The sequence below is a fragment of the Sciurus carolinensis genome, unplaced genomic scaffold, assembly GCF_902686445.1.
Source record: "Sciurus carolinensis unplaced genomic scaffold, mSciCar1.2, whole genome shotgun sequence".
Classification (NCBI taxonomy): domain Eukaryota; kingdom Metazoa; phylum Chordata; class Mammalia; order Rodentia; family Sciuridae; genus Sciurus; species Sciurus carolinensis.
This window is the reverse complement of record NW_025920248.1, coordinates 109,237-124,004: the sequence shown is the minus strand read 5'-3', so window position 1 is coordinate 124,004 and position 14,768 is coordinate 109,237. Positions and strand designations below refer to the sequence as shown.

At 40.9% G+C, this 14,768-nt stretch overlaps 1 pseudogene; it reads right to left on the bottom strand.

The window, feature by feature from the left end:
* Positions 1-12,413: 12,413 nt before the first annotated feature.
* Positions 12,414-14,240, bottom strand: LOC124975307 (suppressor of cytokine signaling 7-like; annotated as a pseudogene).
* Positions 14,241-14,768: the final 528 nt, after the last annotated feature.

Below are 14,768 nucleotides of genomic sequence, written 5' to 3'. Positions count from 1 at the left end.
TACATGAGTATCAAGATCAGAGAAAAAGAGTGTTTTTATATGAAAATGCAAGATCCATGGGCTTTATTCCATGGGACCAGGGAAGAAGAGGAGTTAAAATCTCAAAGGTCCTACTTTTCCCTAAAAGATATTTGCTAGCATAATCTGCAAAATGATGTTGCTAATAGTTGAGTATCTATCTATCCAGCATCAAAAAGCGAACAAGAGAAATACAGTCTACAACTGGCAGTCAAATTGGTAGTGAAATACATCATGAGCCCTCTTCCTCAGCACACCTCAGTAATAACTCCAGGACTAACCAATTATTTATGTAAGGAATTTGTCCAAAATTTAACTTTTTTCATTCAATGTACTACATTCTAATCTCCCGGGATTTGGGAGCAATGACAAATACACAGGTGCATATCACAAAATATGGCTCCACTTTGGCATGCAAAGAATTTACATGGGTTGCAATCTCTACCAGTCGTGAAGAAAAAGGGTTAAAAGTACAGACTCCTATTTATTTCTAAAATAGACTCACATCAATTTCTTTCAATGAGTATAAGGCAGCCTGAATTCTAACTTTTAGCATAAATTTAATGCACCACTCAATTATGAGAACTTCTGCATCCTGAGTGCAGCTACTATCAAAAAATGGAAGAATAACTAGTACTCCAATTATGTGGATATGGATAAAATAAACACAAACTGTGCCAGAATATGATTTCATAGAGTCAATTTTTAAAAAGACTTGAAAGTTGAATGTTCTTTAAAAATTAACACAATAGAAATAATTTTGGGTGTATTCCCAAAGTATTTAAATCAGTATGTTAAATAAATGGCTGCATTACTGTCTTCATTATACAATATTTACAGTAGCCAACGTCAGGGAACAAATGAAGTGGCCTTTGATGAAGAAGATTTCTCACAGATTTTAGGGCACTCAACTACTTTTCTGAAAAACTAGAGTCCCTAAATTTAGTCTGCTCTCTTACAAGATGAGATTCAAGTATTGAATTCACTAGACTCTCAAGAGACTTTAGGTGTGTCAGCTGTGGGAGCCTCATATCAGACAGTACTGAAACACAGTACCAGGAAAATACCTGGGTGGAAGGAGTACCTTCTGAAATAAATTCTATCGGGGGGCTTCTCAACACAAAGACATGTGCCACAGTGTCTGGCCTTGGATACAAAAGAAGCACAACCACATATTTTTGCAAAGGTCAAGTGATTTATCTATAATTTCTGTCATGAAATACTCATAAATGAAAACAACAATAAAATCTCCTGGTTTGCTCTTCATCAAATGTCACTTTAATAGTTCCCTGACCTTGGCTACTGTAAATGCTGCTATAATGAAGACAGTAATGCAACCACTTATTTAACATACTGATTTTAAATACTTTGGGAATACACCCATAATTATTATTATTGTGTTAATTTCTTTTGACTTTTTCTATAGTACTGGGGATTTGTCACATGGGCATGTTAAATTTGAGTTGCACATCCAGTCCAAGGTTTAAAATTTTGAGAAAGGTCTTTCCAAGTTGCCTATAGTCAACTTTAATTCCTGATGTTGACCTTGAAATTGCAATCTTCATACCTTAGCCAACTAAATTTCTGGGAGTATAGGCATGAGTCATTGCACTCAGCCAGAAAACAAATTATTTATAAAGTTATGCCTAGTTCTTTGTAAAAAATAATTAATTAATTAATTAATTATTAAAATAGTGTTCTCATTTGAAATGTAATAGGGGAAAATCATTGATAATACTGATCAGAGAAGAAGTTGTCATTGGGAATATGGAGAGGGAGGTGGAATTTTAGGATTTTATTGACATATATACAAAGGCATAGGCTGGGAGACAGGGTTCTGTATTTCACATTTTGCTTCCCATTCATTTAAAACATTCAGGAGGATTCAGCCAGGGTGGTACACACTGATAATCCTAGTAACTCATGAAACTGTACACAAGTTCAAGACCAGACTCAGCATCTGTTTCAAATAAAAAAAAAAGTAACGGAGATGTAGCTTAGTGGTAAAGGACGCCTGGGTTTAAAGCAGAGTACTACCATCCCACCAGAAAAGACAAACAAGTTCAGGAAGAAAGAATATCTGAGACACTTACAGACACAGACCTCCTTATGCCAGAAAACAATACATGGAGTTGTGATTCTGATGATCATCCTTCACCACAATCCACCACACAAGCTGGAAATGTGCTGCAATGCTGGCATATATGTGCTCAGATAGAACTTCAGGAAGCAGTGAAGGTATTCTTCAGAAATACGACAAAATTTCTGGAGTCTACTGTTGACCTATTCCCCAGTGAGAATTATGGATTAAAGATCAAGACCTTATTTTTCAATTTGGTCTGAGACATAATTTCCAGTCCATGATATTTTTCTTCCTATGATGAAAGACTATAAATAAGCAATGGGCTTGAAATCAAGATAAATTTTCTTGCCAGGCATGGTGGCACTCACATTTAATCCCAGCAACTTGTAAGGTTGATGTAGGCAGATTGCAATTTCAAAGGCAGTCACAGCAACTTAGCAAGAACCTGTCACTAATTAAAATATTTAAAAAGTACTGGGAATGTGGTTTAGTGGTTAAGGGACCCTGGGTTCAATCCAGAATACAAAAAAAAGTTCTGTATAATTTAAAGTCCAAACACCTCTACTATACCACGTGACAAACATTTCTTAATATTTTAGAATTTGGATAGTAGCACGTTCAAAAAAGGAGGGTTTCTGAGTATGTGTTTGTGTATGTGTGTGTGTGTGTGTGTGTGTGCATGCATGCATATATATAATTTTAAATGTATTTTGCTTTTTTTCTGGTATTGGGAATGGAATGGACCATGGCCAGCATTTGGAGGGACAAAACCTAACTCTGGAAACTTTCTGTTTAAAGCTCCCTGCTTTCACTCAGGGAAGTGTCTCTCCTGTTTTTTGTACCTGAGAAGAAATCGGGGTAAGAAATTGTGTTCCTCACCTAAAAAAAACATCAGGTAAGAGACTAGCCTAAACATACATGTATATATATAAAATATGCACATATGTTACATATAAACAAAACCTTTTTATGTACTTGATTGTTTATTGGGTGACTTTTCTCAAACCTGGGGAAATCCTGGTTCAGTTTATAACAAGGAAGGGCACCAGCCAGAAACAATGTCAAACCTCCTTTACAAACCAGCAAAAACTACAGGTTTCTATGTCATTTTCTAAACATAACTGAATGTGAGTGATGGAAGCATGGAACAGACAACTCTTTTATTAGCTAGACACAGTAAAAACAGTTCAAGAAAACAGTTATACCACCATGAAGCACAGAGAATAGGAATTTAGACAGGAAGACTCAACCTTTCATGTTGGCAATGTGGATGTCATTGGTGCCTACAGTGAAAAAGTTTTTACGAGTTTTTGAAAGAAAATTATTGTGAGTGGCACATAAACAATCAGTATCTGCCCAGCATTTTCCAGGTGGTTTGTCAGCTGTGGCCACAGCATATAAATGAGTTACTAGCCTCCACAACAAGCATGATACATCTGTGTCCTATAAAATTATTTCCATTTTAGAGATGAGAAAACACAGGTTTCTGAATATTAAATGTCAACTCAGCTGCAAAGAGAACTATCCAGAGACAGAACTATATGAAATCCCTTCAAAGCTCCTCAAAGGTTGATTTGCTCTTGATGTAGAGGATGTGTATGAAGAAATATTATTTTCTCACCATTTTAAATAAAGTACTTACACAAGAAATCCCAGGAGCAAAACAATTTTTTCCCACTTTCATGTTAAGTAACTATTCAAAAACTGAGCTATCAACCTAGATTCCTTCTAAGGTAACTGCTTGGAGATTATAGGATACAAAAAAATCACATCACAGACCCAGAGTCTGAGTATGACTCAGGAAAGCAATAAACTTAAAAGGCTCATAAGAAATTTTGAAAAAAAAAATGTAACTATTATAAAAATATGTCCTTTTATTTCTATCTCTTTAACATATTCAGAAAATAATAAATTGTGATGCATATTTCTAGGATTTGCCAAATCTTATTCTATATATTTTGTAATAAAGTCCAAAATCCAGATAAGAGAATAAATGATTCACTGTCAATATCATTTTTAAAAAACCTTCAAGAAAGAGGAGTAGATATTTTAGTGAATGTGTCATTCAACAATTTACTTAGCCAATGAATTTGAGTAAATATATTCATTTTCTTGAAGCAATAGAGAAGTAAGGTTTTCCTTATTTTTATTTCCTCTTAGAATTTCCAAAGATAAGCCCTAGAATTTTATTTGAAATACCCTCCAAATACAAAACATACAAGAGACCTACAACAAAGCCAGGGGAATAAAAATAAAAGTATTCTATTTTATTAATTAAAAACAAAGTCATTTTCTTGAAATTCAAATCTATCTGCATTTTTGGATACATTTTCTTATCTTTAAAGCCAGAAACAAATAAAGAAATGGAGGCAAATACCTTGATTTGCCAATTAATACAAAGGATCTCTATAGCTAAGGTTTCAATACTCATAAGAAATTCAAAATCTAAAGAAATATTAAAAATATTTAGAGAAATATAAAATAAACTTCCATCATAGACACAACTAAATAAAATTGATGATGACATAAAATAAGTAAATATTCATAAATTTAAGAGTATATTATTATTTGTGAAAATTCTTGCTATTGAAGATATATGATACTCACTGTCACAGAGAATAACAGATATCACAGCATTTTTGACCATGATAATATGTAGGAACATAACATTTCTCACCCAAATACCAGCCCTACAGTTTCAGGGGCATGGTTAAAGAGAATATATATCTTGGAGGAAATAAATAATATTCTCTGGGAAAAAATAGTTCCTAGGAGCTAGTCACATTTTTAGTTATACTACATCCAGTTTAATAAATAGTATAAAACACCATGTTTAAGTTTTATATATGTGCAATTGTATGTGCAATTGTATGTGATATTTCACATGTATATATGTTTAGAAAAAATTGGGAGAATTTCTAAGAAAACAAATATAAGCACATAAAAACTCACATATCCCATGTGTAGATGATAAAACTAATCCTTATAAAGAAAACAATTTTCCAAGTGAACCTACAATATAACTCTGTAAAATTGTTATGTAACTATATGAATACATCATAGTAGTTTCTATATTATGTATATCTGTAAAGCAGATAAATAAATGAAAGAGGAGGAACATAGGAGGAGAGGGAAAGAGGAACTACTGGTTACTGAAATGGAGCAAATTATATTATTTGCATGTATGATTATGTCAAAATGAAGTAAAATATTATGTATAACTACAATGCAATAGTAAAAAATCAACATGCTTTACTTTTATGAAATAAGAAACCAAATTATAAAGTTCTAAAATTCATCCACAAAATTATATATATAATTGTAGCCAAGAAATTTTTCAATTATAAGAACAAAAGGTGTACTTATCATTACCTGACATTCATGTATATTATGAAACTATACTATTTTAATAATCATTAAGGAATCACAATATAAACTAAATCCATATATGAATGCATATGTATGTAAAAATTATACACTCAATTGCATTAGAAAAATCTAAATAATCAAACCATAATAAGACCAATGTCACCAGCTAACATAGACCCTGTCTCAAAATAAAAAATAAAAGTACTAGGGATATATCTCATTAGTAAAGTATCCTAAGGTTCAACTTTCTGCAAAATAAATAAATAAATAAATAAAGAATAAAGAAAGTGAAAATGAAAATTGGCTAGATCAAGAGGAAGAAAGATTCCTATAGGCCACAGCTCCTCTCCTGCCAGAAAATGGCATGTGGAAATTTGATCAAGACAATGGGCCCACATGTCAATCACCAGCATCTGGGTAGCTGCTGAGACACAGGCACACACCTGCCAAATAGTATTAGAGGTAGAGTTTGAGGATGCCCTGAAATGATAAGGAAGTGAGACAGAGTCTCTGCCACTGATGTTCTCCCCACCTGAATGGTCAGCAGGACTGAGGGTACACTGCCCAACAGGAGGGCTCAGGCCTGCAGACTCCAGAGACTGCGGAGAACACAGGTCTGCCAGCTTCTGTTCCTGCACAGTCAGTTGTGCAATTCCAACAGCCTCCCTCTCCAGTCTCATTATGCCGCTGCCCACTCACCATTTCCAGATGCTTAGGAGAGAATCCTTGTCCCTAGGGATCTTCAGCCCCTACACAGCAGAGCAACCTGGAACTCAGAAGTAGGAGAGTGAAACCTAGAGTCCAACGGCTGATAATGGCGATCTCAGGGGAAATAAGAAAGGTGGCGGAAGCCCATCCCCAACTCCCTGGCAGCAAACAGTATTGGACAGTTCTAAGTGTTCCTGATTGGACAGGGACTCAGACCTGCCCCTCGAGTCAGGGAGTGTTCTCTGTGAGTGACAGAAAATAATATCCAATCCAGGAATGAATACTACCAGAATGACATGTTTTTGGTTGGCCTTTTTTTTTTTTTTTTTTTTTTTTTTTTGAGGTTTGGTTATTGCTCCTAAAAGCCTCGGGTTGCTGCTAATTTTTTTTTTTTTAATTTCTAAACATTTTTTATTTCAAATCTCTTTTCACTCCTCCCCAAAAAGACATGGGTCGGTACAGCAATCATAAAAAGGAGATACAAATACAGGAGTCAACTGTCTTCCACACTGACACTTACAAAAAAACAGGAATTGTACACGGGGTTTCCAAACAGTACCTGCAACAGCTACTAATGTCACTTTACAAGAATCAAACATGCCTATTAATACAATATATAAAGACATCCTATTCTGGAACTAATCTACAGGAACTTCCCAACACCCATCCCCTCTATCCCCAGAAAAATACCAAAACACACCCAAAGTGCATTTGTTTTGTTTATATCAAAACAGCTTTCCCTCTCTCCATTCCACCTTCAAACCCTCCCACCCAATTTAAGATTGGCCTGTAAGTCTATTTTAACCATTTAGTTTTTTTTATAGTTTATGGAAATTAATTATACAGCAACTTTTTTTAATAAATTAAGCACTAAAAGGGAGAGTAAAGGAGGAAACCCAAATGGGAAGACAAAAGCCAGGCCATGCTTTGGCTTGGAGGAGGGCGGGGGTGGCTTAAGAGGACAGAGTGGTTACAGTTGGTGTCTGGTGAAAAACTGGCAACCCAGAGCCCAGAACGACACCCATCTTGAGTTTCTTAAAAACAACCAAAAATGTAGAGCAGTGGTTATGACAAGAGAAGCAACAGTTTGGGCACTCCAACAACTGGCCTACCCAGAGAGGTGTATTGTTCCTGCCTCTCCCTCAATGGAGCACCAAGGATAGAGTCATCAGACCAGCCTACCTGTTCCACCTGAGCTGGTTAGGGAGCGAGGACACAGCTCTGAGAACAGTTGTGTGGCAGTACATGATCACCCTGGGTTCTGATGAAGAGTGTCCTATTTTCCTCACACTCTATCTCCAGGAGCAACTATGATCAAAGTCCAGGTGCAACCAGACATTCATGTCTTCCCATCATGGCTGGCTGCCTTGTGCATGCCTCTTGATGCTCCTTGGCATTCTGGAGGAGGGCAAAGAACAGGGGAAGGGAGCATTTCCAGGTACGCTCTGAAGATGAAATGAGAGTGAAGGACCATCACACACAGCATTCAGGACTGGATTCCTGGGAGGTAGATGAGAGTGGAAAGGGAAGGAAGAAGGTGTAGAAAGGACAGAAAGGACATGGGAAGAAATTAGGTAGCATGTATCAAGAAGGCCAAGAAGCAATGAGAAAAAAGATGACATGAAATTTGCATGTAAAAAAAGGTCCTTCTCTGAGAGACTAGAATATCAATATTTTTAAAAGCAACTTATTTCTGTTCAATTGCAGTACCTGAGTCCCCAGTGCTGTCTCTGTAGTTCAACCACATTTCACTCCCTCAATACTTTGTTATCCATTTTCTCAAGCCCTCCTGTCATTTTGTACTGAGCATGAAGCCTCCAGTACCAAAACAGAATATCACAGGGACTTGCAGACTTGACCTTTGAGACCCAATAATCCTAAAGCTATCATAGTGGGGCAAATTTTTCTTTTTTTTTTCTTTTAAAACAAAAAAGGTTTTACTATCCAGGAGCAAATGAATCATTTTGAACTACTGATAAACACTGCTGCACTGAAAAGAAAGATTGCTACATGTATGCAGTAGCACAAATTCAGTGTAAGTACAGCTGTGTTGATGATCAGAGATAAAAACTACTTATCCACTCCACCTCCCCATGAACCAAACCAAAAGGATTCCCATAGGGAAAATGTCTAATTCAAAAGCTCCTCCCCTATGCATAGGGGGCATGTCATTCTCTTAGAATTGGAAAACAGGGCTGGGGAGATAGCTCAGTTGGTAGAGTGCTTGCCTTGCAAGCACAAGTCCCTGAGTTCAATCCCCAGTACCGCAAAAAGAAAAAAAGAAAAGAAAAAAGAAAAAAAAAGTGGAAAACATCCCAGGCTCCCCCAGTGGATATGCTCACAACACCTCAACTGGTGACAAAACTTGGGCAAATGAAGACACACTCTCACACTCAGACATCCTTCCAACAGCCACAGAGTTACATCCTGGAGCCTGATCCTCTAAGCTCCAGGCTCAAAAGCTAAGGGAGTGGAAGCAGGGAAGGGAAAGATCTCACCCTGGGGAAAAAGTTCCTCTTATCCACATTTCCTTCTGGGTTAGGGGGCTTAGCAGGCCATACTCCTCTGGGGGCTCAGGGATGAGGGCTGAAAATGTTGGCTCATCAGGACACTCCCAGCTCTGTTCCAGTCTCTTGCACCTGGATCTGGGAACACTGATCACTCCCCCATCCTTCTGGAGTGTACATTGGAGGGGTTTGTGCAACTATCTCCATGTGGCTCCCAACCCCAATAATGGCCTTATGCAATCAGTTCAAGTAAAAATTAGGAAAGAAGGCAGAAGAAACGACAGAGGCAGTTCCCTGCCAAACCTCTCCTCTCGGGCTGGCACAGTCATACAAGACTCCCATTGCAGGTGTTATATTCACTTCATCTTCACAGGTGGGAGACCAGGCCAATGTCATTGTCAGTGGTCCTAAGTTCCATAAGGGTCAGTGACAGTCACCTATCTAGCCCCCCACACCAAAGCACTCACCCTCGTGCACCTGTGCTCCCAACATGGCATATGCATTTTAAGTAACAACAGGTTGTAGCAGTAGTCATCACTACTTCACATTGGCTCATACTTGTCCTGAGGAAGATTACAGCACATCAGTCATAAATAAGTGAAAGTCACACATGCAGGGCCTTATGATACTGACATCACACAACTTAGAAATTAACAGTGGGTCACTAGAGGACAGCCTTTCTCAGTTTGTGATTTTAATTTACAATGATCAGAAAGGAATGAGTTCCCTCTGTAGAGTGCATTTCCATTAGTACTACACAGCACTGAAAAAGAGTGAAGGCCAGGTACTGGCCACTAGCCCTGCTCCTGCTTCCTCTGCTCTGCTGACTCTTTAGCCAGCCTGTGCTTGTCTTGCACCTTCATACCTTGCTTAACTTGCTCTACACAAGGTCACCCTCCCAGGTGTCAAATACCCATGAATGGTGTAGACTGTCTTGTGCACTTTTGTTTTGCAGCCCAATCTATTGAAGAAGGATCAGGCTATCATCTGAGTTGTACTAAGCACAGATGGACCATGGATAGAGTTCAATACTTTTTCCCCAGGAGGACAGAGAAGATGGGCAGTGAGGTTGGTTCACTCATAGCTAGTTTGTTCTTTTACCTGAATGTATGAATTATCTAGTGGAAACTCCAGCACCATAGTGGGTACAGGGGCTCTGCCTCCCTCAGAGGTCCTGAGCTGACAAGAGTAAATAGTGAGGTCCTGGGTGATGGACTGGTGCCCTGCTGACTTCTGGCTTTGGCTTCTACCTCATCATTATAACCCCTCAGCTTCCAGACCTACCTGATAAATAGGAAGTTTCAGTCTCAACCACTGCACTAAAATATGATTTTTTAAATGCTGTTGCTCTGAGGGGTGGCTTTGCACTGTTCAGTACATGCCACACAAATTGCTATTTCCTTGCTTTTGTTCATGTGTTTCTCTTCTCATGTTGCTGCCCCTGCCTACAACCCAAAGCTTCACTGTCACAGAACTTTCCCAGACCATCTGGTCTACCCTGATCTCACTCAATCTATGTGTCTTTAAAGAGTCCTTGATTCTCTGCCACAATGAGTTGCTCTCCAATTTTTTCACATGCGGCAGTCACCTGAAAGCTTCCTTAAGCTAAGGACCATGTCTTCTACCTTATATGTTTTCTGCAGTATCTAGCCCAGAGCCACACACACTATAGTTTTTAAAAATTATTAATAATATAAACTTTTAGTAATATAAAAATAATGGGGGGCTGAAATGAGGGAAAACAATCCCAGGTAGTTGCATTTTAGCCACTCAAGAACATCAATGGATTCCAGACTTCAGGTTCTACAATGAATGAATTGGCCCTTTCTATAAGATGGAGAGTGACCTTTACCCTCCAGAGGCAAGACTGTAGAATTTAGTCAACCTCTGGAATCACAATCTTATTTAGTTGGTAATACTTCCCTGGAGGCCAAAGAAAAAAGGTGTACCACAGGACATTTCAGAAATGGGCTAGGTTTGTGCTGCAAAGCTCATTTTGTGGGATCATTTCTTTATAGCCAGGTAATGATCCAAGTTTCCCCTCCATTCAGCTACAAGAAGGAAGAAAGACCATTCTATGCGGGGTATAAAGTCAAAGGCCAGTGCTTCAAGATGAGGCCATCCTACAAATTACTAAGACACTGGGGCCTCACCCCAAACTATCAGTAAACCACAAACAATGTGATTTATCTTGTGAGCCGAGGCACATATAAACACAAGGGACCCAACTTTCATGGAACAATTCCTGCAGAAGAGTAATAAAGACCCAACAGCCCAACAGTCACATTTCAATAGCAAACTTCTCCCCAGAGTAACTGAGGAAAACACACTCACAATGTTTTACAATTTGACAATGGTCAGATGCAAACAAAATTAAAGACCACTGGAAAGTACTAAGTTTTTTTCCTTCATCTTTCATATCCACCTAGAAAACAGGCAACTATTGAATCAGCATCTGACAAGACTTCCTGAAGAATGGAGAGCAATAGAAACTGACTCAGAAAATCTCTGAATTGCTAGAATGAATGCAGGAAAATGAAGAAGCCCTTGCTACCTCCTGTCCCAGAAGTGACACCACAATGATAAACCTAAAAACACAAGATATGATGCTCTCTTCCTCTGAACTAAGGAAATCCCATTAAGGCTGGTACATTCAAGATTTCTTCTAAGAAGAGCACCATAGCTTTGCTTCTCACCTTCGTTCACATTCCCTCTTATTTACTGACAGACATAAGGAGGTAATGCTGACTCCTAAATTGAGGATACAGTTTGCCATGAAGCATCTGGAAGCATGCTCCATTAAACTCAGCAGTCCATGACCACAGCTCTGAACTGCTCAGGTGATAAGAAACACTACTTCCTTGACAGCTGGTGAAAGCAATAGGAATGACATTCCCATGACTGGATTTAAATGTACAGATACCTCAGGGGAAGGTACTGAAAGGAGGAGGAGTTTGAAAAGAGAACAGGCTTAGTTAATTTCAGGTCATAGAGCTTAAGGAATTAAGTAAAACAAAATAAATACAGCTTCCAATAGAGGTGATTCTGAAATTAGGTCCCTAAATCCTAAAAAGGAAAAGGATGTGGGGAGTCACTACTTCCTCCAACAAAGACCATTTGCCAGTTTTTATCCAACAGTTTTCTCTTCGAGACTACCTGCCCTCTTTCTCTCCTGCTCCTACTGAAGTTGGCAATGAGAAGCAGATTCTCCTTCTTTCAAACTTCTAAACCTGTTTGCAATTCTCTGGCTTCTCCTCCATACTGCAAGGTCCATGGTGAAGACCCTAACTCTATCTCTGGCACCAACTGAATGTGAATGGTGCTCCTATCCTCCCTGCCCCTTCTTTGTACCTGCTCACCCTACTCACCACTTCCAAACACCAGCTGCATTCAAGGTGATTTTTCCATACTGAGAAATGCTAATATTGAAAACAAAACTTCTGAAAAGAAACAGTGTTGAGACTTCTTCCAGTTTTCCAAGAAGTTCATCTAGTTCTGGGATACCATGGGTGTATATGAACAGTGGAGCCCCCAACTCAGACTCTGATTGTGTGCTTCTTCCAAGCCCCAGGGATTCAGGAGAAACCACAGTCTTTGAACACAGAATCCCAAACCTTCCTATTCCTTTTTTTTTTTTGTTCTTTTTTCATTGTAGCTTCTTTTGATTCTTCAAACTGGAGCTTGACAACCAAATGCCCTTGGTGGTGGCCAGCGAAGGGGGCCCTTTGCTATGTGGAGGGTTCCACTTCTTGCTTCTGTTTGGAAATGAACTGCACTTTCTTTAGAGACAGGTATACCTCTTTCTGAAGATCACAGTAGTAGAAGTTTGGGATATAAGAGATCAGAAGTTTAGGCAGTGGGAGATCAGGATATAATCTATCCAGACAAGCTGTCGGATCTGGAATCTGCAAAGATGCTGGAGGGATTTGACATTGCTGAATTGGGACACTGGAGAGAGCAGCTGGACTGGAGTTGGTGGCAGTCCTGGAACCCTGGATCTCAAAAAATAAACTTTCCATTCTTGGAATGCATGATGGCTCTCTTAATGAATTCTACTACAAATTGACAGTGGTACTCAAATTTGGGATGACACCACAGACTGAAGGTTCCTCGGTAGTGCTCCATTCTAGTGTGGTGGGTGATACCCTATGATCAGAAACTGAGGCTTAGGATATAATGAGGATCAGAACTGTCCTGTACCAGGAAAAAAACATATGAGTTCCCTTTCAGATTTATCTGTGCATCTTCCCAATTCATTGGTCCCCAATACCAACCACACTTCTCCAACTCTCATAGGCTGGCTGCAAAGCTGCTGGAGTCAGGCTGGTAGGGAGGACACTGGAGGTGCTGGGGGGCTGGCTGTGTAGGGCTTCAGCTGCTTGGATGTGGGCAAACCGGGGAAATGCATCTAGGAGGCTGAGGTTTCTTCTTGGAGGAGGGGGAGTTGGAGGGTGTGGAGAAGTAAGGCCCTCTGAGAAATGTCCACTTCCACAAGCGACACTGTTTCACCTGTGAACAGGGGACTGAAGAGATTGGAGAAAGGCATTTTGATTTCTTGTCACCCCGGGTTTCCTCCCCGGGTTTCCTCCCCGGGTCCAGCTCCCATCCCGCTGAGTCTCCCATGTCCATCAGACTCGCAACTGAAGCAGCGGCTTTCCAGAAGGCTTCTTGCCGGTTCCATCCCCACTGCTGGAGCCACCTTTGCAGCTATTCTTGCGAAAGATGCGACTGAGGCGAATTTTGAAGGAGCCTTTCCAAGAAGAGGCTGCGAGTGGCTGGAGGGGCCCAGGAGGTGGCAGCGGTGGGGGAGGTTGTTGCTGCTGCTGCCGCTACTACTCCCCTCGACTCAGGTGCCCTGGAAGGACCAAGTCCTGCAGCGAGAAAGGCACTGGGATATTTAGGAACCTGAGGACTGCAGCAGAAGTCGGCTGTCCCCTCCTCCTCCACAGCCCGGACTGCGGAGCTCCTCTTCTGAGCAGTTGTTAGTCTTCAGGCTCTCGCCTCCTATTTCAAGCCCTCCAAAAACAACAGAGTGTCGCTCGTTTCTGTGGGGTCCTCCCCGGCCTGCGGAGTGACAGCAGGAGCCTGGGACTAAGCAGGGGGCAGCTGAGGCGGCTATGGGCATGGGCAGCAACCACCACTGACTGTCTTGAACCCTGGCCCCGCCAGCTGCCCAAGCCCCAGAGCTGCCAACTGAGCCTCTAGTCCAGCCAGCGGGCCCCAGGTCCACTCAAGCGCCAAGCCCGGTGGCAGGGACTTGGGGTCCAAGGCACAGCAGTGCCGGGGACACAGCAGTTCTGAGGGTCCTGGCTCCGAAGCCCCCTCCACATCTTCCTCCTCAGGCAGCCGACCCAGTTGCGGAACACCATCAGCTGCGGCGGAGAGGAGCGCCCCGGAGCCCAGCCACGCGAGAAAGGGTGGCGGCAGGGGGCCATGGTCCGGGGGCGTTGGTGTGTGCCTGGTTCGGTGACTGCCTCTCCATACCGGAGGAGGCAGCTCTGGACACAGTAGGAAGTGACCGCTGCCGCTGCCTGGCCAACCCGGAGCTCAGGCCCCTGCACTGAGGAGAGGGAGGGGAGGGCGGAGGCTGGGATCCTGGCTCGGTTGGGGACTGGGTCAGGCCCCACCGGAGCCCCGCCCTCCCGCAGCCCCCAAGCATCAGTGCTAATGGGCGCTGCAGCCTCTGACTCATATAAGGGGGTGGGGGGCGCGCGGAGCCCAGCGCAGCCCAGGCCTCCAGCCACCACAGCCCAGGTTGCTGCTATTTTAAGGCAAGATTTCCTTCTAAATGTGGGATCTAGTCCAACCAGCAGAACACTTCCATTTAACATAATGCACAAGGTCATTTCAGTTTATGGATTTTATATGCCAGTATTTTGTTCATCAATGAAAATAAAATGACAATTACTATGAGATGTTATTTAACTTTTCTGCTCTCTCTTCTTGTTAGGAGACAGGCTAAACTTTGAATAGAAACAAACTCTTAAAGCAACATTATCTACTGAAAATGACACCTAAGGCACAAAGGTAATTTAAATATTTCTAGTATTCACATTGATAACATAAAAAGAAAGCTGAAATTG